At 38.1% G+C, this 26,855-nt stretch overlaps 1 non-coding gene across 1 annotated transcript; it reads right to left on the bottom strand.

Annotated features, from left to right (window-relative positions):
- Positions 1-24,752: 24,752 nt before the first annotated feature.
- On the bottom strand, positions 24,753-24,860 carry LOC148576387 (small nucleolar RNA R71). The gene has a single exon (XR_015904421.1). It is a non-coding gene; the product is annotated as a small nucleolar RNA R71 (small nucleolar RNA).
- Positions 24,861-26,855: the final 1,995 nt, after the last annotated feature.

Genomic DNA, 26,855 nt, shown 5'->3' with positions numbered 1-26,855 from the left:
AAACATTCAAAACATCACAAAATCATGATCATCCATATGAAAATTAACATATCTAAACTCGAAATAAAACTAATCTTAAGCTAACTATGACAAGTAAACATGCAATAAACTAAGACTATAAACAAAGAGAAAGGGTAAGAAAGATGTTACCATGGTGGATGTCTCCTACCTAGCACTTTGGTTTATAGTCCTTAAGTTGGACTTATTGAGGAGACTCTAGCTAGGGTGGCTTGTGTTTCCACTCCTCCTTGAACTTCTATCCAAGCTTGCACTTTAAGGCTCCTCCGGGATCCCATATTCTAGGCATCCGGTCACCTTCTTGTTGATCTCTATGCTCCAAGCCGGATGGATAAGCTCCTAAACGACCTTTGTAGCAATTCAATATTTTCCAAGAATCACCCAATTGTGCTTCACACCATTCTTGAACTCCAATTATTGAATTGTTCTTCTTGAAGAGCCTTGGATTCTCTTGGCAACCAATACCGTTTCCTCCACCATGTACTAACCCAAGAAGAACCTTGAGTTGGTAGTCCGTCTCCAAGATAGAATATTGATGGGGGCCAATGAAGCTCATAGGTGAAATTGCCACCCATTCAATATGTTCTTGGACCGGAATTACTTCCTCACTAACTTCCTCTTCCCCATCACTCAAATCATAACATGGAAGTTGTGAGAAGTCTACCTCCATGTCTTTCTCAAACTCAATGGGAAGAGGCTCATTAGGATCATTAAGGGGATTGATCAAGGAGGACAAAAAATCATTGATGATGGAATCCTCACCTTGATCAATCTCCCTCATATATATCTCTCTCTCCTCCGGTTCACATACTCCACTTTCTCTCTCTTGTTCTAGTTCATGCTCTATCTCTTCTTCTTTCCCTTTTGGTTCCATGCTCTCCTCTTCACTACACCCTTCAATTGCTCCTTCACACTCTTCAAGAGGAGTGCCTTGATCGGATGAGCGTAGTAGAACCAAGAGGTTCCCCGCTTTGGCTATGGTAGCCATGAATTGTCCTTGTGTACTTCGGAATCCTTCTCGCTCTTGTAGAAAAGCTTGAAGGTCTTGATGGTCTTGGGTCAAGGGTGGAAAAGATTCACATTGGGGTGAAAAAGGGGTTTCATTGTTTTGGGGGAAGGTTGTATATATAGGAGGTGATTCATGTTGGTAGGTATCTTAAAGTGGTGTGTAAGGAGGTGGATGATATTATTGATGTGGTGTTTGAAAATATGGTGATTGAGAGTTATGTTGGGGGTATGGATCATAGTTATATGGTGGTGGAGGTTCATAATCAAAGTGAAATCCACCATATCCTTGGGTTGGGTATGTGCATTAGGAAGGGTATGGCTCATTCTAGTATAGAGGAGGTTGCTCCTCCCAAAATTGATGCTCCAATCCCATGATGCAATCCAAAATTGAGGTTATCAAGCCCTACAAAATAAGCACAACCAAACTCCAAACCAAGAGGGTGATAACTCATAGAGAAAATAGCAAATAAAAACAAAGAACATCAATAAACAAGAAAAACAAAAACCTAAGTATTAACAAAAGTAGCCAAACAACCAAAAAGTAAGATTTTTACACTATCAACATATTTACAACAACCGAAAGTTAGCACTAAATTGCATCCCCGGCAATGGCGCCAAAATTTGACAATGAGCGTTTTATCGTTGATCTAGAGTTCCTCAAAATGGAAATCCTTCGTTGGTAGTATAGTCTAAATCAACAATAAAATCTCACAATCAAAATTTAATCTAAAAGATGTCACAATTCAATACAAAATATAACCGAGAGTATTTCGACTCCCAGGTCGTTCTCCCAAGAAACTAATGCCAACAAGTGCACAATTTTGGTTGAAAGAACAAAGGGGTTTTCAATGATTGAGAGCAAACAAAATAAAAGAATTAAAGAACTAGACAAAATTTGCAAATGATAAACTAATAAAGGAATAAAAGAACTATGTTTGTGATATAAACAAGTAAAACTATAAAGTGATTGAAAAGTGGTTCAAAACACAAATGAAACCTTGACTTGGGATGAGTTATGGAATCCCTTCCTTGCCACAACCACAACTATGATAATTATGATGGATTAATCTCACTAAGTCAACCCTCACATCGTAGAGTAAGTTAAATGAGCATAAGTGTTCTTAACCCACAAATCCTAGCTTACTTGCTAATTACCTTAGCAACAAATTAGCGTTAGTGGGAACAAGAACAATTAACAGCCCAAGAATTATCACTAAATGTTGGACATTATGGCTCTAGTAATCCATACACTTATTTCCCCCAAGCCAAGGGGTGAAAATTATCCCATAATCAAAATTAGCATCTCATCAAATACCTAATATGCATAATCATAAAGTATGGCAAATTTGGTAAATTAATGAAAGCTATGAACCACAAATGCTCAAAATCAATAAAGGCAACTTAAACAAACATATAAAAGCCATCAAACATCAAATTAAACAACTAGGAAGCCAAAATTTCAAGACTATGTAAATATGGACAAGAGAAATTGAAATAGATAAAAGTGTAGAACAAGTAATGTAATTAAAGGAGAAGTTAAAGAAATACTTACAATGCAATTGCTATAATCCAAAATCAAACTTGAAGTATAAAATTCTACAAACCCTAATTAAAACCCTAAGAGAGAATTTCCTAATCTACCCTACTCCTACTCCTACTATGTGTTTCTACCCTACAAGTGAGCTCCCTAAGCTTATGCCTTCATATGAGATGTTGCCCCCTTTATATAGCTCTTGATTTCAGCCTCAAGCCTTCAGAAATGGGCCAAAAAGAGCCCCAAAACGCGAGTGCACATGCATTTTTAATGAAGGCACGCACTAGTACCTGTGCGTACGCATAGATGTGTGCGCGCGCACAGGTCGTTGAATTTGCCCTTGTGCGTACGCATAGATGTGTGCGCGCGCACAGGTCGTTGAATTTGCCCTTGTGCGTACGCATAGGGAGTTGTGCATACGCACACATAGCTGTGTGCTTCTCCTTTGTTTTCTTCATGTTTTCTCCCTTTGTACATGCTTCCTTCCACTTTTGCCTTGCTCAACTTGCCTCTAGGACCTAAATTCACTTAACAAATATGTCATGGCATCGAGTGGCATAAAAGTGAGATTGAAATCACTAATTTAAGCTCAAAAATGCATGTTTTCACATTTAGGCACAATCAAGAGAAAAAACACAAAAGCATGCTATTTTGGTGAATAAGTGTGAGTTTATATGTTGAAATCCATTCAAATCAAACCAAAACACATAATCAAATATGGATTTATCAGTCCTGCTTGAATCAGATCTTTGACGCAATCTCTTTGCAATTGGCTCGTCGTCATCATCATCACCGTCCGATGCAACTGCATGTGTATCCAGGTGCTTCAAAACCTCTCCAACTCCTTCCCTGCGAGTAGATTCCTGAAATCGCATCAACAACACAACTTCAACGTAAATGAAAGGTAAAACATAGACTAAACAGTTTACTCGATCTACGTTTAATCATGAAAAAGAGATACTTAGTAAATGTTAATCCTAACTCACTTTTTCGTGGTCCACATTTTCTCGTTCAGGGCTTGGGTCACTTGTGTCCTCTACGGTGGCACCCTCCTTGTCCCCATCTTCATTCCGGCCAGGTTTGTTGCAATCCTGTTGTTGGCCATTAACTGGTTAGAAGACACATACAGCTAAAGCAACATGATGTTCGATAACATAAAAATACGGACATAATAAACGACACACCCGTTAGCGACATCTTCCAGTGCTTAATACTAAAATGCAAAACCATGCTTTTCATGAATTCAAAAAGTCCATTTGTAGTCAATTACTTAGAAAACGAGCTTCAAATTAAAAATTGATGATTTTAAAACATAACCAATAACTTGAAAAATTAAACAACTTATGCGGGACACAGGACACCGATTGCACTGCGTCAGTGAATACCTCCGGTTGAATAGTTTCTGCCGTGTGCTAAGCTCCTTGGCAGTCCATGCAGAAAGCCATGGCTCAGGTTCTTGACAACCCTCGAGTTCACCGTGCTTTAGTTTCTGGAAGTACAACACCTGGAGATATTGTATAAACAAGTTAGTTTCAGGGATGCACATCTTAGTCACATTAAATTGCATTTTAAATTAACAACATTACTAGCAACCCAAGCATGCAGGCCTCACAATATTTGTTCTTTTTATGTTGGTACTTCCTAATTGCCTGTTCTAGAGAATTAAAAATATGCAATGGCCAACGATATCTCGCTGGATCAGATACATCAAGTACTATGTCGATGTGCCACGACGAGATTACATGTTGCACGGTCGGGCACAAGAACATCTTCAGCACCAGTAGAATGAAGTGTCTCCTGAACTCCATCCTGTCATCTTCACTATCCATTACACAATGCTTGACAAAATGCCTCAGCTGTACAGTTTTCAATCGGTGATACCTTTTTTTAATTGACACATGAGCAGCATTCCTGCCGTCCAACGGTGGGAAGTCATCAACTACAACATGGATATGTATAAACAGGGCAAAATGAGCAGTATCATAGGTAGAACATAGCAATGAACACGAAGACCGAAATAAATAAAACCAATTCAGTGGTGTGTAATAGGTAAAGGTATACTCACCCCTGGGCGGGATACCAAAAAGACGCTGGAAGAGCTCCGATACAATGCGGATGTTCCACTTTCTAGCTTGAGGGTGCTTGTTTCAGTGTCATAGGCTTTGGCCAACATCACCATTATGCCTTGCCTCACTTGCCACTTTGGGACAAGCTTCAGGAAACCAAAACCAATTTCTTCTATCTCATCAAGCTTTGCTTGATCCTGATTGGTTTTTAGTTCTTTGAACAAGTCCGCAATGTAACATGGTGAGCATCTTGTCTCCAGTAATTTCTGTAAACTATACCATGGGACGGTCAGAAGCAAAGAACTGAATAGGAACTATAACAAGAGCACAAAATTGTGGATGAGGTTTTACCGGCTTTCCCATGTATATAAGGTGGTTTCTGCATAAAGAGCAGAAATTGATTCCGTGCAGAAACTTCACTTGTGTTGCCCAAAGTCAACTAGGCTAGAAGTACAAAATATTGGGGGAAACACAATCATCATATAAGAATCTATTATAGTTGAACGGATAGCCAAAAAAACTGAAAAGACCCATATAAATTCAGATTGCGAAAATCGAATGTGTCATACCAACCATGTAACACCTAGATGTATAGTAACAAACTGAGGCGGCAAAAAAGCTCCTAGAAACACTTCATAAAAGCTAAACGTGATGACAGTATTCACCAATTAAAAAATCAATATGCACCATTAAACTTGCGGCTCGGTGAACCATGAAGCAACAAACTATTTTGAAATATTCATATATATCTAAATGCATTTTTAGAACAAAAAATGAGGACAACAATTATTTAACCTATTTGTGTAATAACGTTTCGAAAGTGTGTACAGAAAAATACTTCTATGCACATTTCATAAAAGCTAGATATGATCAAGATATACACCAGGTTTAAAATGAATTTTGTGTTGTATGTGGCATAATAAAATTGACCTCAAGGCAGAATAAGCTATGCAAATTTAAAATAAAAAAATATAGGACATTAACAGCACCATGTTTCATCTTCTGTGTTTTCTAATTCAACACAGACCCATGACTAAGAATACCAATACAAATCGGAAATTTAACCAAAGTTCACTATCACTCAGAGAATTGCTTACCTTACCATCAAATTTAGACACCACAATTAGAAATTAAATTTGCTAACCAAAAGCACCAACAAACATCCCATGAGGCAACCAAATATTTACAGAACCACATATAGACCTCAATGCATTTTTAAAAATTAAAAATGAGGAAAGCATTTATTTAACCTATTTATAAACATGGTACACTAAACTAAGGAACAAGACACATCTGATTAAAGAAGGAGCACTCTCAAAGGCAAATTATTATACACACCAATTTGCTAACAATAAGCAACTAGAAATATTTCAAAAAATCAGCTAAATGTTAAAAGAAGCCACAATAATTGTAAAATCCTTTTGCACCATTGCTCTTGTCGCTTGGTGAATTACGAAGCAACCAACTATGTACAAAAACACATGTTGATCTCAATGGATTTTGTAAATAAAAAAAGATTACAGCAATTATTTAACCTATTTGTATAATCACATGTCCAACTTGAGTACGGAAAAGAAACTTTTCTACACATTACAAAAAGACTAAATATGCTCAAAATATATACTCATCCTCAACTAAATTTGTTGCTCTATGTATCACAAGAAAATGCACCACAAGACACATTAAGCTACAATGAACAAGATACATTAAGCAAATTAAACTGAAAAAAAAATATCAGGGAATATTGCTAAAATGAACAAGACACATCTAAGCCTAAGTTGGTGTACTCTCAACAAAAAAATTAATAGACCCATAAAATACAAATTCAATTTGATAATAAAAAGCTCATATAAACATTTCCATAAAAGCTAAATGTTAAAACAGGCCACACCAATTATATAATAAATTTGTACCATTGTAATTGTCGGCTCGGTGAATCAAGAAGCAACTAACTATTTAATAAAAAAACACATACATCTGAATGCATTGCTCAAAATAAATACTCATTCTCAACTGAATTTGTTGCTCTGTGTATCACAAGAAAATGCACCACAAGACACATTACGCTAATGTGAATAGGACATATTAAGCAAATTAAACTGGAGAAAAAATAATCAGGGAATATTGCTAAAATGAACAAGACACATCTGAGCCTAAGTTGGTGTGCTCTCAACAAAAAATTAATATACCCAAAAAATACAAATTCAATTTACTAATAAAAAGCTCATATAAACATTTCCATAAAAGCTAAATGTTAAAACAGGCCACACTAATTATATAATAAATTTGTACCACTGTAATTGTCGGCTCGGTGAATCAAGAAGCAACCAACTATTTAATAAAAAATACATACATCTCAATGAATTGCTCAAAACAAATACTCATTCTCAACTGAATTTGTTGCTCTGTGTATCACAAGACACATTGAGCTACTATGAACAGGACACATTAAGCAAATTAAACTGGGAAAAAATATTAGGAAATATTGCTAAAATGAACAAGACACATCTGAGCTTAAGTTGGTGTACTCTCAACAAAAGATTAATAGACTCACAAAATACAAATTCAATTTGCTAATAAAAAGCTCATATAAACATTTCCATGGAATACGATCGCTCACCAAATTTCTAAAAAGACTAAGACACATCTGAATAATTTATATTACTAAATTATGTTGATAAATTATATTATCACATGCTTCTATCATAAATAAATTATCATTATATTACTAAAGTACCTGAAACAATATTAAATTCGATAGATGAGGAAAAGGTACTAAAAAGTATGACAGCGACAACATCTTTGTCAAGAACGGTGACCACAGAGTCAATACACCAAACAATATTTTTCAGTCTCCAAATAACACAACACAGCCACAGGAGATAAACTGAAAATTTTCACAACGACAAAAACTATTGAATAACTGATAACACAATTTTTGTCAAAGAACTGATAGAAAACAGCATGCAAAACCACCTTGGTACAGGGAACAAGTTCAACAAAAAAAGTACTTCATTCACCAATTCTCAAGTTCTTTCACAACCAACAGACACAGACCCATGTTTAATCCTTCTCAATCCAATTGTAATGCTCAGAATTAGAAATCTATACAAGCACCTAATTTAAATCTCAAAGACCCACTAACCTTGTAGTGTCGCTGTGGTGCTGAAGGGAAGACACGCTTCTATTCGGGCTTGTCCGTGAGTGAAGAAGTGGCTCTCGATGGGAGGGTCGAATCTAGAAAGCCACGGGATTTCTAGCAAACCCACACAGCCCGATGAATTCAGCCACGACATGTGGTGAGGCGGCGATGGTTTGTTGCATGTTGTTTAAAGCCGGACAACCAGATGCCTCTTCGAGGCACTTTTGATGGTAACATGCACCAGACCCGGTGGCTTCATGGCGACTATGGGACCGTACTCTTGATGCCATGGTCAGGTGGTCCTCCAGCGTTGACTTTCCTTGACGGTGGAGACCGGCGGAGACGGCAACAATGGAGGCTATGCGGCGCTAGATGCGGATAGGGGGGTTGGGAGAGATCGTCCACACTAAGTCAATGTGGGTGATAAACCACTATTTATGGTTTATATTGTGCTCAATTGAGTGGTTTTTATCAACTCTTTACCCACTTATTCATACTATTTGCATGGTTTTACATTTGCCTTCCTAATTATGTGCTTTGATTGAAAACATGCTTCTTTGGCCTTAAGTTCCCTATGTTTAATCCCCTCTTATTACCATTAGATGCCTTGATATGTGTGTTAACTGATTTCAGAGATTATAGGGTAGGAATGGCTTGGAGGATGAAAAAGAAGCATGCAAAAGTGGAAGGAGTACAAGAAGTTGAAGAAACTGCAAAGCTGTTAGCCTGACCTCTTCGCATTCAAACAGTCATAACTTGAGCTATAGAGGTCCAAACCACGCAGTTCTAGTTGCGTTGGAAAGCTAACGTCTGGGGCTTCGATTTGATATATAATATGCCATAGTTTCCCTGACGCTAGGTGACACGACCGCGTGCTCCATGCGGACGTGTCGCAGTGACAGAAATTCAGCATGTTGAATTCGCAACCAGCGAATTCTGGGTTGTTTCTGACCCAGTTCTCAGCCCAAAAAACACAGATTAGAGGCTATAAAGTGGAGGAATGCATCCATTCATAATCATGATTTCATATTCACAATTTTAGGAGTAGATGTAGTTTTTAGAGAGAGAGAGATTCTCTCCTCTCTCTTAGGATTAGGATTTAAGATTTCTCTTAGATTTAGGGGTGACTCTCAATCCCAGGTTCAATGTTCTTTTTATTTATTTTCTCAATTTAATTTATGAACATCTATGCCAGATTTAATTTCTTTTGTTAATGCAATTCGAAGTATTTTCGGATTTAAGATTGCGTTGCTTTATTTATATTGATGCTTTTAATTTAATTTAGATATTTTTCTCCCTTTTGGCTTTGGTCAAGTGATTGGTAGTACTTGAGTCATCAAACTCAGCAAGTGATTGAAATTGGCAGATTCTGCTTGAGCTAGGATTGCTCTAACACTAGGCTCTCCACAGGAGTTGACTAGGACTTGAGAATCAAGCAAATCAGTCCACTTAACCTTCCTTTGTTTAATAAAGGCTGACCAAGTGGGATTAAAACTCAATTCTCTTCACACATGATAAGGATAACTAGGATAGAAATTCCAATTCTTATACCTTGCCAAGAGATTTTATTATTATTATTTTATTTTACTTGTCATATAACATATTCCCTCCTTACTTCCAAAACCCCAATTTACAAACTCATAACCAATAATAAGAACATACCTCCCTGCAATTTCTTGAGAAGACGACCCGAGGTTTAAATACTCGGTTATCAATTTTAAAGAGGTTTGTTACTTGTGACAACCAAAACGTTTGTATGAAAGGACTTTTGAAGGTTTAGAAACTATACTTGCAACGAGGATTTATTCGCAAATTTCTAGACCACGCAAAAGTCCTCTCGTCAAAATGGCGCCGTTGCCGGGGAATTGCAAACATGTGCCTTATTATTGGTTATTGTAAATATTTTCTTTTTGCTTGTTTATTTGTTTTTATTTTTGTTTTTATTTTTACTTTTTCATAAATTAAGAGGTTATTGGTTTTATTTTAAAATTTTTATCTTATCTTATCTTATTTAAAAAAAAAAGTCAAATTTCAAAAATTCAAAATTCAAATTTAATTTTCAAATTCAAAATTTAAATAACCTTTTAATTTAAATTTATTTTTATTTTTGTTTTTAATTTTTATTTGCTACTATGAACTCTCACCCCTTTGGCTATGAGTCTAGTTACAATTTTGTTGCAGGAAGAAGAAATTACAATGAGAACAGGCATCAAGGTTGGAACAATCAAAGATGGGAGGAGCCACAAGGATTTGATCAACCCTCATGGCAACAACCATCTCCAATGGACTATCAACAACCACCACCATATGCCTATAAACCCTCTCCTCAACACAGCTTTGAACCACCAGACTCACAAGCCACTTACAACCATTCACCTCCATATGACCCTAACCCGTATCCACCATACCAACCACCCTATGAACCAAATGAACCCTCCTATCCACCCCAAACCTCCATGGAGAAAGCACTTGCCGATCTAAACTCTACTATACAAGCTCTCTTCGCCCAAATCAGACCACCAAATACCTTCAACAATCAACCCTCAAGCTCTAGTGCACTTCCTTGTCAACCACAGAATGATCTCTCCATCCCATCATCACCATCCATGGAAGAGCACCCACATCCATCAATCCAAGAGCAACATGATCTCAATGATGCTATTGACATGGAACAAGAGAGAACGGATCATCTTCGCGAATCCATACTCCATAAGGAGCTAGAGGAGGCCCTAAAGGTGAAGGTAGTAGAAACCCTTGAAGTCGAAGGAGTGGTTGAAGAATTAGTGAAGGAAGAATCAAGGGATCATCTTAAGGAAGAAGCGGATCGATTTCGTGCAACTCTATATCAACTAAATCAAGCGATAAGTCAATTAGGTTCCCGACGCTCGGACACTCAAAGTGCTCCCATGGCTTCATGTGAGCAATCTAATGAAGAACGTAGCATGAAAGAGATACTAGAAACTCCAGTGGACAGTACGGAGCATGACTTTGTACTAAAACAAGTAGAGGAAGCTGTAATTATTGAAGAGGAAGAAGTGGTTGAAGACTTAGGAGATGCAGAACCTCCATGGGAAAGTCCAGTCATAGAACCCCCTTTCAAGACGTTTGAAATTGATGCTGAGGAGGGTGTACAACCTCCAAGGCATATCACAGTTGAAGACTTGGAAGAGGTTGATCAAGAGATGGAGATTCAAGAAGAAGAAGCACAACCTCCCATGCCCTTGGAAAGCAATGAAGAGGTGATCGAATTGGAAGAAAGCTACCAAGAGGAAGAGGTTGAAATTGAAGAAGCTTGCAAAGAGGTAGTAATTATCAGAGAAGAGCACAAGGGAGTGGAGCTTGCAATTTCATTAAAAACACCTACCCCTAAGTTACCATCATCCTTCACAACATTCAAGTGGGTAAAATTCATATCCCTTAGCTTTCTAATTCCACTTGAATATGGGCTACTGGAGACGGATGGTCAACTTAGAACTCTTTGTGGCATTAAGAGTAAGAGGAAGATGGTCAGTGGTAAGAACTATCCTGCAAGGTTCATTATGGTTGGAAGCTTTAAGTTTAAACGCAAAGGTTGGTGTAGAGCTCAATTGAATGGGTCTAGGAAGTTGTTTGGCCGCTTTAGTGAGAATTCAGATTGCTTGCTACCCGGATGGAATCATGATGATCAACACAAAGACGGGTGTAAAAGAAAAGTTTGGGATCTTGGAGTCTGTTCTGACATTCAGCATACTGGAAGCCTGAGAACCTGTTTAAAACTGCTCAAGGGCTTTACGTGCCTTGTTTGGGATCCTGGAGGCTACTGGAATTACAAACATTGGTGGAGATTCCTGGATGAATACAAGCATAAGCCACCATAACAGAGAGCTCACCAAATGTCCAACTTAAGGAATCTAACCAAAAGTGCTAGGTGGGAGACAACCCACCATGGTATAATCGTTCCTTTCTCAATTTTAATTTTATTTCATTTTGTTTGTTTTTCGTTTTATTTTATTCTATTTTTATTGAACCGGGATTTATTCATACCATCCACATCTGCATTTTACATTCTGCATACTGCATATTGCAGATTTAAAAAAAAAAAGAAAAAAAAAGAAGCACGCACGCGACGCGGCAGCGTTGCTGACGCGTCCGCGTCACCAGTGCAATGGGAAGAAAAGAAAACGAACAGAAAGTCACGCGAGAGCGTGGCTGGAGGCGTGCCAATGGCACAAAATCGTCCCACGCGACCGCATCGCTGATGCGACCACGTCATATGGGAATAATGGCCTCCCACGCGACCACGTGCCCCACGCGGCCGCGTGACCAAGATTTCGACGTCAAAGTGGTGCACACCCGAAAGTTGTGCGAGAGTGGTGCTGAACGCATAATCCTTCCCACGCGGCCGCGTGACCCACGCGACCGCGTCATATTCCTTTAAATCCCACTCACGCGATCGCATGCCCCATGCGATCGCGTCACTTAAAATTTGGCACTAATATAATTTTGAACAGAGAGTTGTGCGAGTGTAAGGCTACCCTCGCGCCATTAGCCTAAAACGGATCACGCGACCGCGTGACCGACGTAACCGCGTCATTCAGTTTAAGCGCAAGTCGTGCGACCGCGTGCCTCACGCAACCGCGTCGCTTGCGCCGCACAGCTTATCTAAATTAGCCAAAAATATCTTATCTTTTCTTCCCCAAATCCTAATTTCTTTCTTCTTCTCTCTTCTTTCTTCTTTCTTTCTCTCGTTCTTCCCCTCTACTCTTATATCCCTTTAATTTAATGCATTTATTTGTTCTTTACTTTTTCTTTTTCAATTCTTTTTCATGCATTTTTATGTTGGTGTTGGAGTTTTATTTGGATAAGTGCCTTAATTTATTTGAGCAGGTGGCTATTCTGAAGAGAGATTTGACAATTGACATTTATTCATGGCTCTCATATACATTTGGATTACATTATTTTCATCCCTATTTTAACTTGCACACCCAGTGTTTGTGAAAAAGCTTTTATGGCATTTTAAATCTTATTTTATTTTACTCTTTCACTTGCATGCCTCTTTTTCACAACACTTGTGCTCCACATGTATTTGGGATTATCATTCACAATTGTCATCATTACACATGCTCTTTAATTTAGCACATTTATTACTTGATGCTTGAGCTATGCTTCTCATACCTATTAATTGCGTGTTTTTATCCTCTTGCATCTTATTATTTTGAATTGCCCCTTTTTGATCTTTATTGTTGTCTTTCCTACATGTTGTAGCTACCATGTAGTTGGGCTATCATCTTTCCTTTGGCATTCCTTATCACTTGGAATTTCCTCCCTTCCAGTCTTAGTTTTCTATATTTTACACTCTTCTTTTTTTTCTTCTTCCTTAGGCATGGGTACCAAGAAAGAAAAAGAGAAGGCCACTGACAAGACACCAGCAAGGAAAGGAACCAATAGATCTCCAAATAAGGCACCTCCATCTACAAGCGTCAGTTGGAGCAACCCGTCCACCTGCACATCTCAGCATGCACCGAGGGCGGTGCAATCTTTAAGTGTGGAGAGGTCGATACCGATCTCCATGGGTTAGTTACTCTTCTATCTCAACACCAATGATTTATTTTCCTTATTCATTGTTGCATTTGCATGTTTGATTGCATATTTGTTTAATTTTTTGCATATTTTACCACTTGGTTGAAGTAATATTTTCTTTTTCAAGAAAATTTTTAGAGAATTTCACTAATTTGAATAAAAATTAATGTTACAGTTGTTTGAAGAGATATTATACTGGAACATGGTTTAGAACTCGAACACACAAAACCTGTGAGATTTTTGAGCCTATTTGAATTGGTTACATTTTATCAACCAAAATTCTGTTTTAGTGTGTATTTTTCTCTCTAAAATTGTGATCTTTGTCTTGCTTAATTCCATATTTCCATAATTTGATGTATGCATACACTTACATGATTGAGGCCTTTGCTTCACTGACTAGTGAGTATGTAAGTGTATGCATATTCTGGCGTTAAACGCCAGAACTGGCATAAAAATTGGAGTTAAACGCCCAAACTGGCACAAAAGCTGGAGTTAAACGCCAGGAGTAGCCTATGCACGTGAAAGCTTAAATGCTCAGCCCAAACACACACAAAGTGGGTCCCGGAAGTAGATTTCTACACTATCTATCTTAGTTTACTCATTTTTTGTAAACCTAGGTCACTAGTTGAGTATAAAAACTACTTTTAGAGACTTACTATGTACCTCATGACATTTTACATCAGAACTTGTATTCTCTACGGCATGAGTCTCTAAACTCCAGTGTTGGGGGGTGAGGAGCTCTGCTGTGTCTCGATGAATTAATGCAATTACTACTATTTTCCATTCAATCACGCTTGTTTCTATTCTAAGATATTCACTCGCACTTCAACCTGATGAATGTGATGATTCGTGACACTCATCATCATTCTCACCTATGAACGCGTGCTTGACAACTACCTCCCTTCTATCTACAATAGCTTGAGTGCATATCTCTTGGGTTTCTAATCTAAGATTAGAACCTTTGTGGTATAGGTTAGAATTATTGGCGGCCATTCTTGAGATCCGAAAAGTCTAAACCTTGTCTATGGTATTCCGAGTAGGATCTGGGATGGGATGACTGTGACGAGCTTCAAACTCATGAGTGCTGGGCGTAGTGACAGACGCAAAAGGATCAATGGATCCTATTCTAACATGAGTGAGAACCGACAGATGATTAGCCGTGCGGTGACAGCGCATTTGGACCATTTTCACTGAGAGGACGGATGGTAGCTATTGACAACGGTGATCCACCAACATACAGCTTGCCATGGAAGGAGCCTTGCATGCATGAAGAAGAAGACAGTAGGAAAGCAGAGATTCAGAAGACAGAGCATCTCCAAAACCTCAACCTGTTCTCCATTACTGCATAACAAGTATTTATTTCATGTTCTTTTACTTTTTACAATTAAAACTAAGAATCATTACTGATATCCTGACTAAGAATTACAAGATAACCATAGCTTGCTTCAAGCCGACAATATCCGTGGGATCGACCCTTACTCACGTAAGGTATTACTTGGACGACCCAGTGCACTTGCTGGTTAGTTGTGTGGAATTGCAAAAGTGTGATTGTGATTTCGTGCACCAACCACCTGACCACAACGTCAAGAGTACAGTCCCATAGTCACCGTGAAGCCACCGGGTCTGGTGCATGTTACCATCGGAGGTGCCTCGAAGACGCATCTAGCTGTCCAGCCTTGAACAACACGTAGCAAACCATCGACGCCTCACCACACACCGCGGATGAATTCATTGGGCTGTGGGTTCGCTAGAAACCCCATGGCTTTTTGGATTCGACCTTCCCACCGAGCGCCACTTCTTCACTCGCGGACGAGCCCGAATAGAAGCGTGTCTCCCCTTCAGCACCACAGCGACACTACAAGGTTAGTGGGTCTTTGAGATTTAAATTAGGTGCTTGTATAGATTTCTAATTCTGAGCATTACAATTGATTGAGAAGGATTAAACACGGGTCTGTGTCTGTTGGCTGTGAAAGAACTTGAGAATTGGTGAATGAAGTGCTTTTTTTTGTTGAACTTGTTCCCTGTACCAAGGTGGTTTGGCATGCTATTTTCTATCAGTTCTTTGACAAAAATGGTGTTATCAGTTATTCAATAGTTTTTGTCGTTGTGACGATTTTCAGTATATCTCCTGTGGCTGTGTTGTGTTATTTGGAGACTGGAAAATATTATTTGGTATAGTGACTCTGTGGTCACTGTTCCTGACAAAGTTGTTGTCACTGTCATACTTTTTAGTACCTTTTCCTTATCTTTGGGATTTAATATTGTTTCAGGTACTTTAGTAATATAATGATAATTTATTTAGGATAGAAGCATGTGATAATATAATTTATCAAATCTAACATAATTTAGTAATATAAATTATTCAGATGTGTCTTAGTCCTTTTAGAAATTTGGTGAGCGATAGTATTCCATGGAAATGTTTATATAAGCTTTTTATTAGCAGATTGAATTTGTATTTTGTGAGTTTATTAATCTTTTGTTGAGAGTACACCAACTTAAGCTCAGATGTGTCTTGTTTATTTTAGCAATATTCCCTGATATTTTTTTCCCAGTTTAATTTGCTTAATGTGTCCTGTTCATAGTAGCTCAATGTGTCTTGTGGTGTATTTTCTTGTGATACAAAGAGCAACAAATTCAGTTGAGAATGAGTATTTATTTTGAGCAATTAATTGAGATGTATGTGTTTTTTATTAAATAGTTGGTTGCTTCTTAATTCACCGAGCCGACAACTGCAGTGGTACAAATTTATTATATAATTGGTGTGGCATGTGTTAACATTTAGCTTTTACGGAAATGTTTATGAGATTTTTATTAGCAAATTGAATTTGTATTTTTTGGGCCTATTAATTTTTTGTTCAGAGTACACCAACTTAGGCTCAGATGTGTTTTGTTCATTTTAACAATATTTCCTGATATATTTTTTTCCCAGTTTAATTTTCTTAATGTGTCCTGTTCACAGTAGCGTAATGTGTCTTGTGGTGCATTTTCTTGTGATACACAGAGCAACAAATTCAGTTGAGAATGAGTATTTATTTTGAGTAATGCATTGAGATGTATGTGTTTTTTATTAAATAGTTGGTTGCTTCTTGATTTTTACTTTTGATAATACCTACTAATATGTTTGTGAATAACTTACTGTAGCATTATCCTTTTTTTGAATAACGACTTCAGATTCTTTCCCCTAGAATCAATAAACGAGGACATATCACCAAACAAGATAAACATCGACCATTCGACACTCACAAAAACTCTTCCAACAACCAGGTAACTTTTGATAATACCTACTAATAAACAAACCAAACTAAACTTATAGAAAACATTACTATCCATGATCATAACCATTAAAAAAAAGAAAAAAAATTTACTCAAAGCTGCAAACATCATCTTCACATGGTGAACTAAAAAATAATAAAACACAATCCTTGCAACAAAGTGTATCCCTGTTAATAACTCAAAATATTAAACATTAAATACAAGTTGCTGGTAGGCATAACCAAATACGCTACTAAAACACGAATTACCTGTTCCACAAGTGGTGTGTCATCTTCACTCAAAGACGGAACATTAACGTCGGTGGAATTAGAATGCTCACTCACGTCATATGCAATGCCGTATGATGCTTCTTCAAAAATTGATGTATCCATGGACGTAATGTGATACACTCACCTTCAACAGAGACACATACACCAGACATCAATTCTTGAGGAAGGGTCTGTGTCACAAATGGAACGGCTATGACAGATTCTTATTGATGTGAATAAAATCAGGACGGAGAGATTACCGGGTATGGTTGACGAGACAACGGTTGCGCAACACCTATATGCATGCACGTCGCATTTATCTTCCACGGGGCTGTTGGTGCATCCAATTAGGATCTAGGGGAAGAGGCGGTCACTGCGGATTGGTCACGGCGGCATCCTGGTGACTGGAATTGTTCTACGCTGGAAGGAGACATGTTCGGCGATGAGAACTGGAATAGGGTTACGTGATAAGATTGGAGTCGCGGGCTTCTCTATCAAGGTTCTACCCACCTCATGCACGATTAGAAGTTCAGCACTCTTTCAAAATGTTATTCATGGACCCCACGTTAAAGATAATTAAGCCATATAAAATTATTTTAATTTTTTTTAATTTGTGTTGGTAATAGTTGAACTCTGCCTATGTTACACTTGCAGTACATAGCCAGTCCCAAGCCCGGATAAAGGAGGAGGGTTGTGTTAGGTCTTTGACAACAAACATAAAAATATAGTCGAATCCCCATGACATGAATCAAAGACATTATTGCGCTAAAGCTAGGTCGTTGCCCGGAAGCAACGCGTTGTATGGCTCGAGTACGGTGTCAAATGAGCAAAAGAGCCGCTGCATCGGTGCCCGGATGTAGTGAGCAAGGGTTCTCGTGTTTTCGTGAATGGACGAGGGTAAATAAGCTAGTTCACAAAGTAAAAGGTAAAGGTCGGAGCGACAGAAGGTTGAGATTTAGGACATGGAACATAGGCACTCTAACACGAAAGTCCATGGAGGTGGTGGACACCATGACAAGGAGGAAGATTAACATTATGTGACTACAAGAAACAAAATGAGTTGGTACGAAGGCTAGGGAGTTGAATACTTCTGGTTTCAAACTTTGGTATACATGAAAGGTGAAGAATAGGAATGGGATTGGAATAATTGTGGATAAGTAGTGGAAGAAGGATGTAGTGGATGTCAAGAGGGTGGGAGATCGGATCATCTCTATCAAACTTATGGTGGAGGGAGGTGCTTTCCATGTGATTAGCGCCTATGCACCGTAAGTGGGCTTGGACGAACAACACAAGATAAGGTTTTGGGAGGATATAGAGAGTTTGGTTCAAGACATACCTTTGGAAGATAAGATTTTCTTAGGAAGAGATTTAAATGGCCATGTTGGGAGAGAAGTGACTGGATATGGGAGTATTCACGGAGGCGATGGTTTCGGGGTGATCAATGACGAGGGTAAAACTATTTTGGACTTTTCCTCAACCTTTGATATTCTCATCGCAAATACATGTTTTAAAAAGAGAGACGAACATCTTATAACCTATAAGAGTGGCATGACAAGCTTTCAAATTGACTTCTTCTTGTTGAGGAGAGTCGACCGAAAATTTTGCATTAATTGTAAAATTATCCCGGGAGAGAGTTTGACAACACAACATAGGGTGCTCATCATGGATTTTCATGTTGAGCAAAAGTTGAGGAAAAGACATCATACGAGGAACCCAAGGATGAGGTGGTGGTGGATGAAAGGTGAGGAACAAAGAAGCTTCCTAAGACGGGTAAGAGAAGAGGCAAAGTGGAATGGGAATGGAAGCGTGGAAGAGATGTGGAGTGAGATGGCAGAAGTTATTAGAAGAACAGCAAAAAAACTTTGGTGAATCTAAAGGAATAGGACCAAGAGACAAGCAGTCCTGGTGGTGGAATGCGAGTGTACAAGAAAAGATAAAGATAAAAAGGGAGTGCTTTAAAGAATGGTCTTTATGCCGCAACGCAGATAACTGGGAAAAATATAAGGCGGCTAAGAAAGAGATAAAAGTGGCTGTAAGTGAAACAAGAGCAAGAGCATATGAAGGTCTCTACCAGTCTTTGGGCACGAAAGAAGGAGAAAAATGTATATATAGAATTGCAAAGAGCCGTGAAAGAAGAACGAGAGATTTGGATCAGGTTAAGTGCATAAAGGATAATGATAGAGAGGTGTTGGCTCAAGAGGAGAAGATTAATGAAAGGTGGAGGAGCTACTTCTACGAGTTATTTAATGAGGGATAGAAGACTCTTCTGAGCCTTGGTCGGTTATGCACAAGGGAAGAAGATCAAAACTTTGACTACTATCGAAGGTTTCGAGACTTCGAGGTAAAAAAGGCTCTAAAGCAGATGAAAAATGGCAGGACAGTAGGACCTGATAATATACCGATTGAGGTTTGGAAGGGTCTTGGAGAAAAAGGCACTAACTGGTTAACCAAGCTTTTTAATGAGATTTTAAGGTCAAAGAAGATGCCTGATGAGTGGAGAAAGAGCACCTTGGTACCTATCTACAAGAAAAAGGGGATATACAAAGTTGTGGAAACTATAGAGGAATCAAGCTTATGAGTGATACCATGAAGTTATGGGAAATGGTGATAGAACGGAGATTGAGAAAAGAGACACAAGTAACAGAGAACCAATTTGGATTTATGTCAAGCAGATCTACCACTGAAGCGATATACCTATTAAGAAGGATGATGGAGAGGTATCGTAGTAATAAAAGGGATCTACATGTGGTGTTTATTGATTTGGAAAAAGCGTATGATAGAGTACCAAGGGAGGTCTTATGGAAGGTTTTAGAAAAGAGGAGAGTAAGGATCGCATATATTCGTGCAATTAAAGACATGTATGATGGGGCCACAACTAGTGTGAAGACTCATGGTGGTGTGACAGAGGAATTTCCTATTGGTATAGGATTACACCAGGGATCATCCTTAAGTCCATACCTTTTCACATTAGTCTTGGAAGTACTCACAGAGCACATCCAAGAGCTTGTGCCATGGTGCATGCTTTTTGCCGATGATATTGTCCTTATGGGAGAGTCAAGGGAAGACCTAAATAAGAAGTTGGAGTTATGGAGAGAAGCTCTAGAAGTGTATGGTCTGCGCATAAGCCGTAGCAAGACGGAATATATGGAATGTAAGTTCAGTCTGAGAAGGAAAAACCCTAATATAGAGGTGAAAATTGGAGAAAACATCCTACGAAAAGTTAAAAGTTTTAAGTATCTTGGGTGCATCATACAGGATAATGGAGAGATTGAACAGGATGTAAATCATAGGATCCAAGTAGGTTGGTCAAAATGGCGGAGTGCATCTGGTTTTATATGTGACAAAAAAGTGCCTTTAAAACTTAAAGGTAAATTCTATTGCACCGCTATAAGACCGGCTATGCTTTATGGTATGGAGTGTTGGGCGGCTAAATGGGAGCACCAACATAAACTGAGTGTGGCAGAGATGAAGATGTTGAGATGGATGAGTGGTCATACACGATTGGATAAAATAAAGAATAAAGATATAAGGGAGAGAGTTGGAGTAGCACCCATTGTGAAAAAGATGGTTGAATCGCGTCTCAGGTGGTTTGGACATGTGAGAAGAAGACCGATAGAACATCCAGTCAGGAGGGTGGATGAGATAGAAGATGGACAAGGTGCGAAAGGCAGAGGAAGACCTAAGAAGACCATCTATGAGGTGGTCAAATGAGATCTACATGTAAACGGTCTCTCTGTAGACATGATACATGACAGAGCACAATGGCGTCGTTTGATTTATGTAGCCGATCCCATTTAGTGGGATGATGAGCGGATAATTTATACGCTTTTTGGCATTGTTTTTAGTATGTTTTTAGTAGAATCTAGTTACTTTTAGGGATGTTTTTATTAGTTTTTATGTTAAATTCACATTTCTGGATTTTACTATGAGTTTGTGTATTTTTCTGTGATTTAAGGTATTTTCTGGTGAAATTGAGGGACTTGAGCAAAAATCAGATTCAGAGGTAAAGAAGGACTGCTGATGCTGTTGGATTCTGACCTCCCTGCACTCAAAGTGGATTTTCTGGAGCTACAGAACTCAAAATGGCGCGCTTCCAATTGCGTTGGAAAGTAGACATCCAGGGCTTTCCAGCAATATATAATAGTCCATACTTTGAACGAGTTTAGACGACGTAAAAGGGCGTTGAACGCCAGTTCTACGCTGCTGTCTGGAGTTAAACGCCAGAAACAAGTCATAAACCAGAGTTGAACGCCAGAAATACGTTACAACTTAGCGTTCAACTCCAGAAAGAGCCTCTGCACGTGTAACATTCAAGCTCAGCTCAAGCACATACCAAGTGGGCCCCGGAAGTGGATTTATGCATCAATTACTTACTTCTGTAAACCTTAGTAGCTAGTTTATTATAAATAGGACTTTTTACTATTGTATGAGACATCTTATGATCTTCGGATCATCTTTGATCACGTTTTGGGGGCTGGCCTCTCGGCCATGCCTGAACTTTTCACTTATGTATTTTCTACGGTAGAGTTTCTACACTCCATAGATTAAGGTGTGGAGATCTGTTGTTCCTCAAAGATTAATGCAAAGTACTACTGTTTTTCTATTCAATTCAACTTATTCCGCTTCTAAGATATTCATTCGCACTTCAACCTGAATGTGATGAACGTGACAATCATCATCATTCCTTATAAATGCGTGCCTGACAACCACTTCCGTTCTACCTTAGATTGAATGAGTATCTCTTAGATATCTTAATCAGAATCTTCGTGGTGTAAGCTAGATTGATGGCGGCATTCATGAGAGTCCGGAAAGTCTAAACCTTGTCTGTGGTATTCCGAGTAGGACTCTGGGATTGAATGACTGTGACGAGCTTCAAACTCGCGAGTACTGGGCGTAGTGACAGACGTAAAAGGAGGGTGAATCCTATTCCAGTATGATCGAGAACCTCAGATGATTAGCCGTGCTGTGACAGAGCATTTGGACCATTTTCACAAGAGGATAGGATGCAGCCATTGGCAAGGGTGATGCCTTCAGACGATTAGCCATGCAGTGACAGCGCATCGGACCATTTTCCAGAGAGGATCAAAAGTAGCCATTGACAACGGTGATGTCCTTATATAAAGCCAGTCATAGAAAGGAGTAAGACTGATTGGATGAAGACAGCAGGAAAGCAGAGGTTTAGGGGGACGAAAGCATCTCCATGCATTTATCTGAAATTCTCACCAAGGATTTACATAAGTATCTCTATCCCTATTTTATTATTAATATTCGAAAACTCCATAACCATTCTATATCCGCCTGACTGAGATTTACAAGATGACCATAGCTTGCTTCATACCAACAATCTCCGTGGGATCGACCCTTACTCGCGTAAGGTTTATTACTTGGACGACCTAGTGCACTTGCTGGTTAGTTGTGCGAAGTTGTGATAAAGAGTTGAGATTACAATTGAGCGTACCATATTGATGGCGCCATTGATGATCAAAATTTCGTGCACCAAGTTTTTGGCGCCGTTGCCCGGGATTGTTCGAGTTTGGACAACTGACAGTTCATCTTGTTGCTTAGATTAGGTAATTTTCTTTTTGTTTTCTTTTCAAAAATTTTTCAAAAATCTTTCAAAAATTTCTCCTTTGTTTTCGAAAAAAAATTTAAAAATAAAAATGTTTTCTAAAATATATTTTTCTTCAAAATTTTTAAGAATGAATTCTAGAGTTTCATGAAGCATGTTGAAGCATGCTGGCTATAAAACCATGTCTAAATTCTTTTGGACAGAGGTTTTGGCTTAAAATTGAATGAATTACTCCCATATTTATGCTAAAGCTTGACTGGCTATTAAGGCATGTCTAACCCTCAGATTGGAGCTTTAGATTAAGATTGTAAGATTCCTGGAATTCATATTAAAAATTTTGGAATCCTTATTTTTCTTTTTCAAATGATTTTCAAAAAATATAAAATAAAAATACAAAAAAATCATAAAATCATAAAAATCAAAAATATTTTTTGTATTTCTTGTTTGAGTCTTGAGTCAAGTTGAAAGTTTGGTGTCAATTGCATATTCATCTTGCATTTTTCGAAAAAAATTCATGCATTCACAGTGTTCTTCATGATCTTCAAGTTGTTCTTGGTAAGTCTTCTTGTTTGATCTTGATGTTTTCTTGTTTTGTGTCTTTTCTTGTTTTTCATATGTATTCTTGCATCCATAGAGTCTAAACATGAAAGATTTTTAAGTTTGGTGTCTTGCATGTTTTCTTTGCATATAAAAATTTTCAAAAATAAGTCTTGATGTTCATCTTGACATTCAAAGTGTTCTTGGTGTTCATCTTGACATTCATAGTGTTCTTGCATTCATCACATACTTTGATCCAAAAATTCTCATGCATTGCATCATTTTTCATGTTTCTCTCTCTCATCATTAAAATTTCAAAAATAAAAAAAATATCTTTCCCTTTTTCTCTCTCAAAATTTCGAAAATTAGATTTGACTTTTTCAAAAATTTTTAAAATCTAGTTGTTTTTATGAGTCAAATCAAATTTTCAATTTAAAAATCTTATCTTTTTCAAAATCTTTTTCAAGAATCAAATCTTTTTCATTTTTCTTAGTTATTTTCGAAAATTATAAAAATATTTTTCAAAAATCTTTTTCTTATCTTTATCACATAATTTTCGAAAATAACATCATCAATTAATGTTTTGATTCAAAAATTTCAAGTTTGTTACTTGCTTGTTAAGAAAGATTCAAACTTTGAGTTCTAGAATCATATCTTGTGATTTCTTGTGAATCAAGTCATTAATTGTGATTTTAAAAATCAAATCTTTTTCAAAACTAATTTCAATCATATCTTTTCAAAAAAAATATCTTCTTATCTTATCTTTTTCAAAAATTTGATTTCAAAATATCTTTTCTAACTTCCTAACTTCTTATCTTTTCAAAATTTATTTCAACTAACTAACTAAATTTTTGTTTGTTTCTTATCTTTTTCAAAACTACCTAACTAACTCTCTCTCTCTAATTTTCGAAAATATCTTCCCTCTTTTTCAAAAATTCTTTTTAATTAACTAATTATTTTAATTTTTGATTTTTATTTTCGAAAATTACTAACCTTTTTCAAAAACTATTTTCGAAAATCACTAACCCTTTTTCAAAAATAATTTTCGAAAATACTTCTCCCTCATCTCCTTCTAATTATTTATTCATCTACTAACACTTCTCTTCATCTCACATCACTGCTCCTATCCTTACCCTTGTGTTTGGATTCTTCATTTTTCTTCACCCCTATTCCTTTTCTTCTTCTACTAACAATAAGGAACCTCTTTACTGTGACATAGAGGATTCCTCTTCTTTTCTTGTTCTCTTCTCTTCTCTTTCTTATGAGCAGGAACAAGGAAAAAGGCATTCTTGTTGAAGCTGATCCAGAACCTGAAAGGACTCTGAAGAGAAAACTAAGAGAAGCTAAATTACAACAATCCAGAGACAACCTGATTGAAAATTTCGAACAAGTAAAGGAGATGGCAGCCGAACCCAACAACAATAATGCAAGGAGAATGCTTGGTGACTTTGCGGCACCAGATTCCAATTTACATGGAAGAAGCATCTCCATTCCTGCCATTGGAGCAAACAACTTTGAGCTGAAACCTCAATTAGTTTCTCTAATGCAGCAGAACGGCAAGTTTCATGGACTTCCATCTGAAGATCCTTTTCAGTTCTTAACTGAATTCTTGCAGATATGTGATACTGTTAAGACTAATGGAGTAGATCCTGAAGTCTACAGGCTCATGCTTTTCCCTTTTGCTGTGAGAGACAGAGCTAGAATATGGTTGGACTCTCAACCTAAGGATAGCCTGAACTCTTGGGATAAGTTGGTCAAGGCTTTCTTAGCCAAGTTCTTTCCTCCTCAAAAGCTGAGTAAGCTTAGAGTGGATGTTCATACCTTCAGACAGAAAGAAGGTGAATCCCTCTATGAAGCTTGGGAGAGATACAAAGAACTGACCAAAAAGTGTCCTTCTGACATGCTTTCAGAATGGACCATCCTGGATATATTCTATGATGGTCTATCTGAATTGGCTAAAATGTCATTGGACACTTCTGCAGGTGAATCCATTCACCTAAAGAAAATGCCTACAGAAGCTCAAGAACTCATTGACATGGTTGCTAATAACCAGTTCATGTACACTTCTGAGAGGAATCCTGTGAGTAATGGGACGCCTATGAAGAAGGGAGTTCTTGAAATTGATACTCTGAATGCCATACTGGCTCAGAATAAAATATTGACTCAGCAAGTCAATATAATTTCTCAGAGTCTGAATGGAATGCAAGTTGCATCCAACAGTATTCAAGAGGCATCTTCTGAAGAAGAAGCTTATGATCCTGAAAACCCTGCAATAGCAGAGGTGAATTACGTGGGTGAACCTAGGGGTGCACATAGGCCGGGTGAAGCCGGGTTTGATGTGACCCAGACCCGGCCCGAAATATACACCGGGTCTATTTATTAGACCCGAACCTGGCCCTAGACCCGATGAAACCAATACACTTTCGGGCCACAATTATACCGGGTGAAAATCGGGCCGCGTTAACATTACATTACGTTGATACCTTCTTGTAAGCTAGCATGTAAAAATATCCAAATTTCCAAGACTCCAACCATTAGTTAACATGGTAAAATTCACTTCTTCAAAATTAAAGCATAACTACAATCAATACTAAAGCATAACCACAATCAATACTAATATTGTCTAATAATACCAAATATTTAAATCAATACAAATAACACAATCTTATGTATTAGTCTAAAGTCTTATGCATTCTAAACATAAAACATTAATTTATAGTCTTATAATGACTAATAACACAAAATATTAAGGTTTACAATACTTAAATTTCACATAAGAATAGTCATGATCCATCACTAATAACACAAAATATTAATTGTGTATGATGACCGAGCCACCGGGCCAACTTCGGGTGACCCGAGCTATGGCCCGAACCCGACCTGGAATAATGACCGGGTCTATTTTTGAGACCCGTACCCGACCCTAAACCCGATGAAATCACACCAAATTAGTCCTTAAAGTGTTCGGGACCGGGTCGGGCCTTCGGGCCGGGCCGGGTCTGTGCATCCCTAGGTGAACCTTATGGAAACACCTATAACCCCTCATGGAGAAATCATCCAAATTTCTCATGGAAGGATCAAAAGCCTCAACAAGGCTTTAATAATGGTGGAAGAAATAGGTTTAACAATAGTAAACCTTTTCCATCATCCACTCAGCAACAGGCAGAGAACTCTGAACAAAATACCTCTAATTTAGCAAACTTAGTCTCTGATCTATCTAAGGCCACTGTGAGTTTCATGAATGAAACAAGGTCATCCATTAGAAATTTAGAGGCACAAGTGGGCCAGCTGAGTAAAAGGATCACTGAAATCCCTCCTAGTACTCTCCCAAGCAATACAGAAGAAAATCCAAAAGGAGAGTGCAAGGCCATTGAATTAATCACCATGGCCGAACCTGTGAAGGAAGGAGAGGACGTGAATCCCAAGGAGGAAGACCTCCTGGGACGTCCAGTGATTAATACGGAGCTTCCCTCTGAGGAACCAAAGGAATCTGAGACTTATCTAGAGACCATAGAGATTCCATTGAACCTCCTTATGCCATTCATGAGCTCTGATGAGTATTCCTCTTCTGAAGAGAATGAGGATGTTACTGAAGAGCAAGTTGCCAAGTACCTTGGTGCAATCATGAAACTGAATGCCAAATTATTTGGTATTGAGACTTGGGAAGATGAACCTCCCTTGTTCACCAATGAACTAAGTGATCTGGATCAACTGACATTACCTCAGAAGAAACAGGATCCTGGAAAGTTCATAATACATTGTACCATAGGCAACATGATCTTTGATAAGGCTCTGTGTGACCTTGGTTCAGGGATAAACCTCATGCCCCTCTCTGTAATAGAGAAACTGGGAATCTTTGGGGTGCAAGCCACTAAAATCTCATTAGAGATGGCAGACAATT

The sequence above is a fragment of the Arachis ipaensis genome, chromosome B1 (assembly GCF_059453495.1).
Source record: "Arachis ipaensis isolate K30076 ecotype BB chromosome B1, ASM5945349v1, whole genome shotgun sequence".
Taxonomy (NCBI): Eukaryota; Viridiplantae; Streptophyta; class Magnoliopsida; order Fabales; family Fabaceae; genus Arachis; species Arachis ipaensis.
The sequence above is the reverse complement of the archived record's forward strand: the minus strand, read 5'-3'. Positions and strand labels throughout refer to the sequence as shown.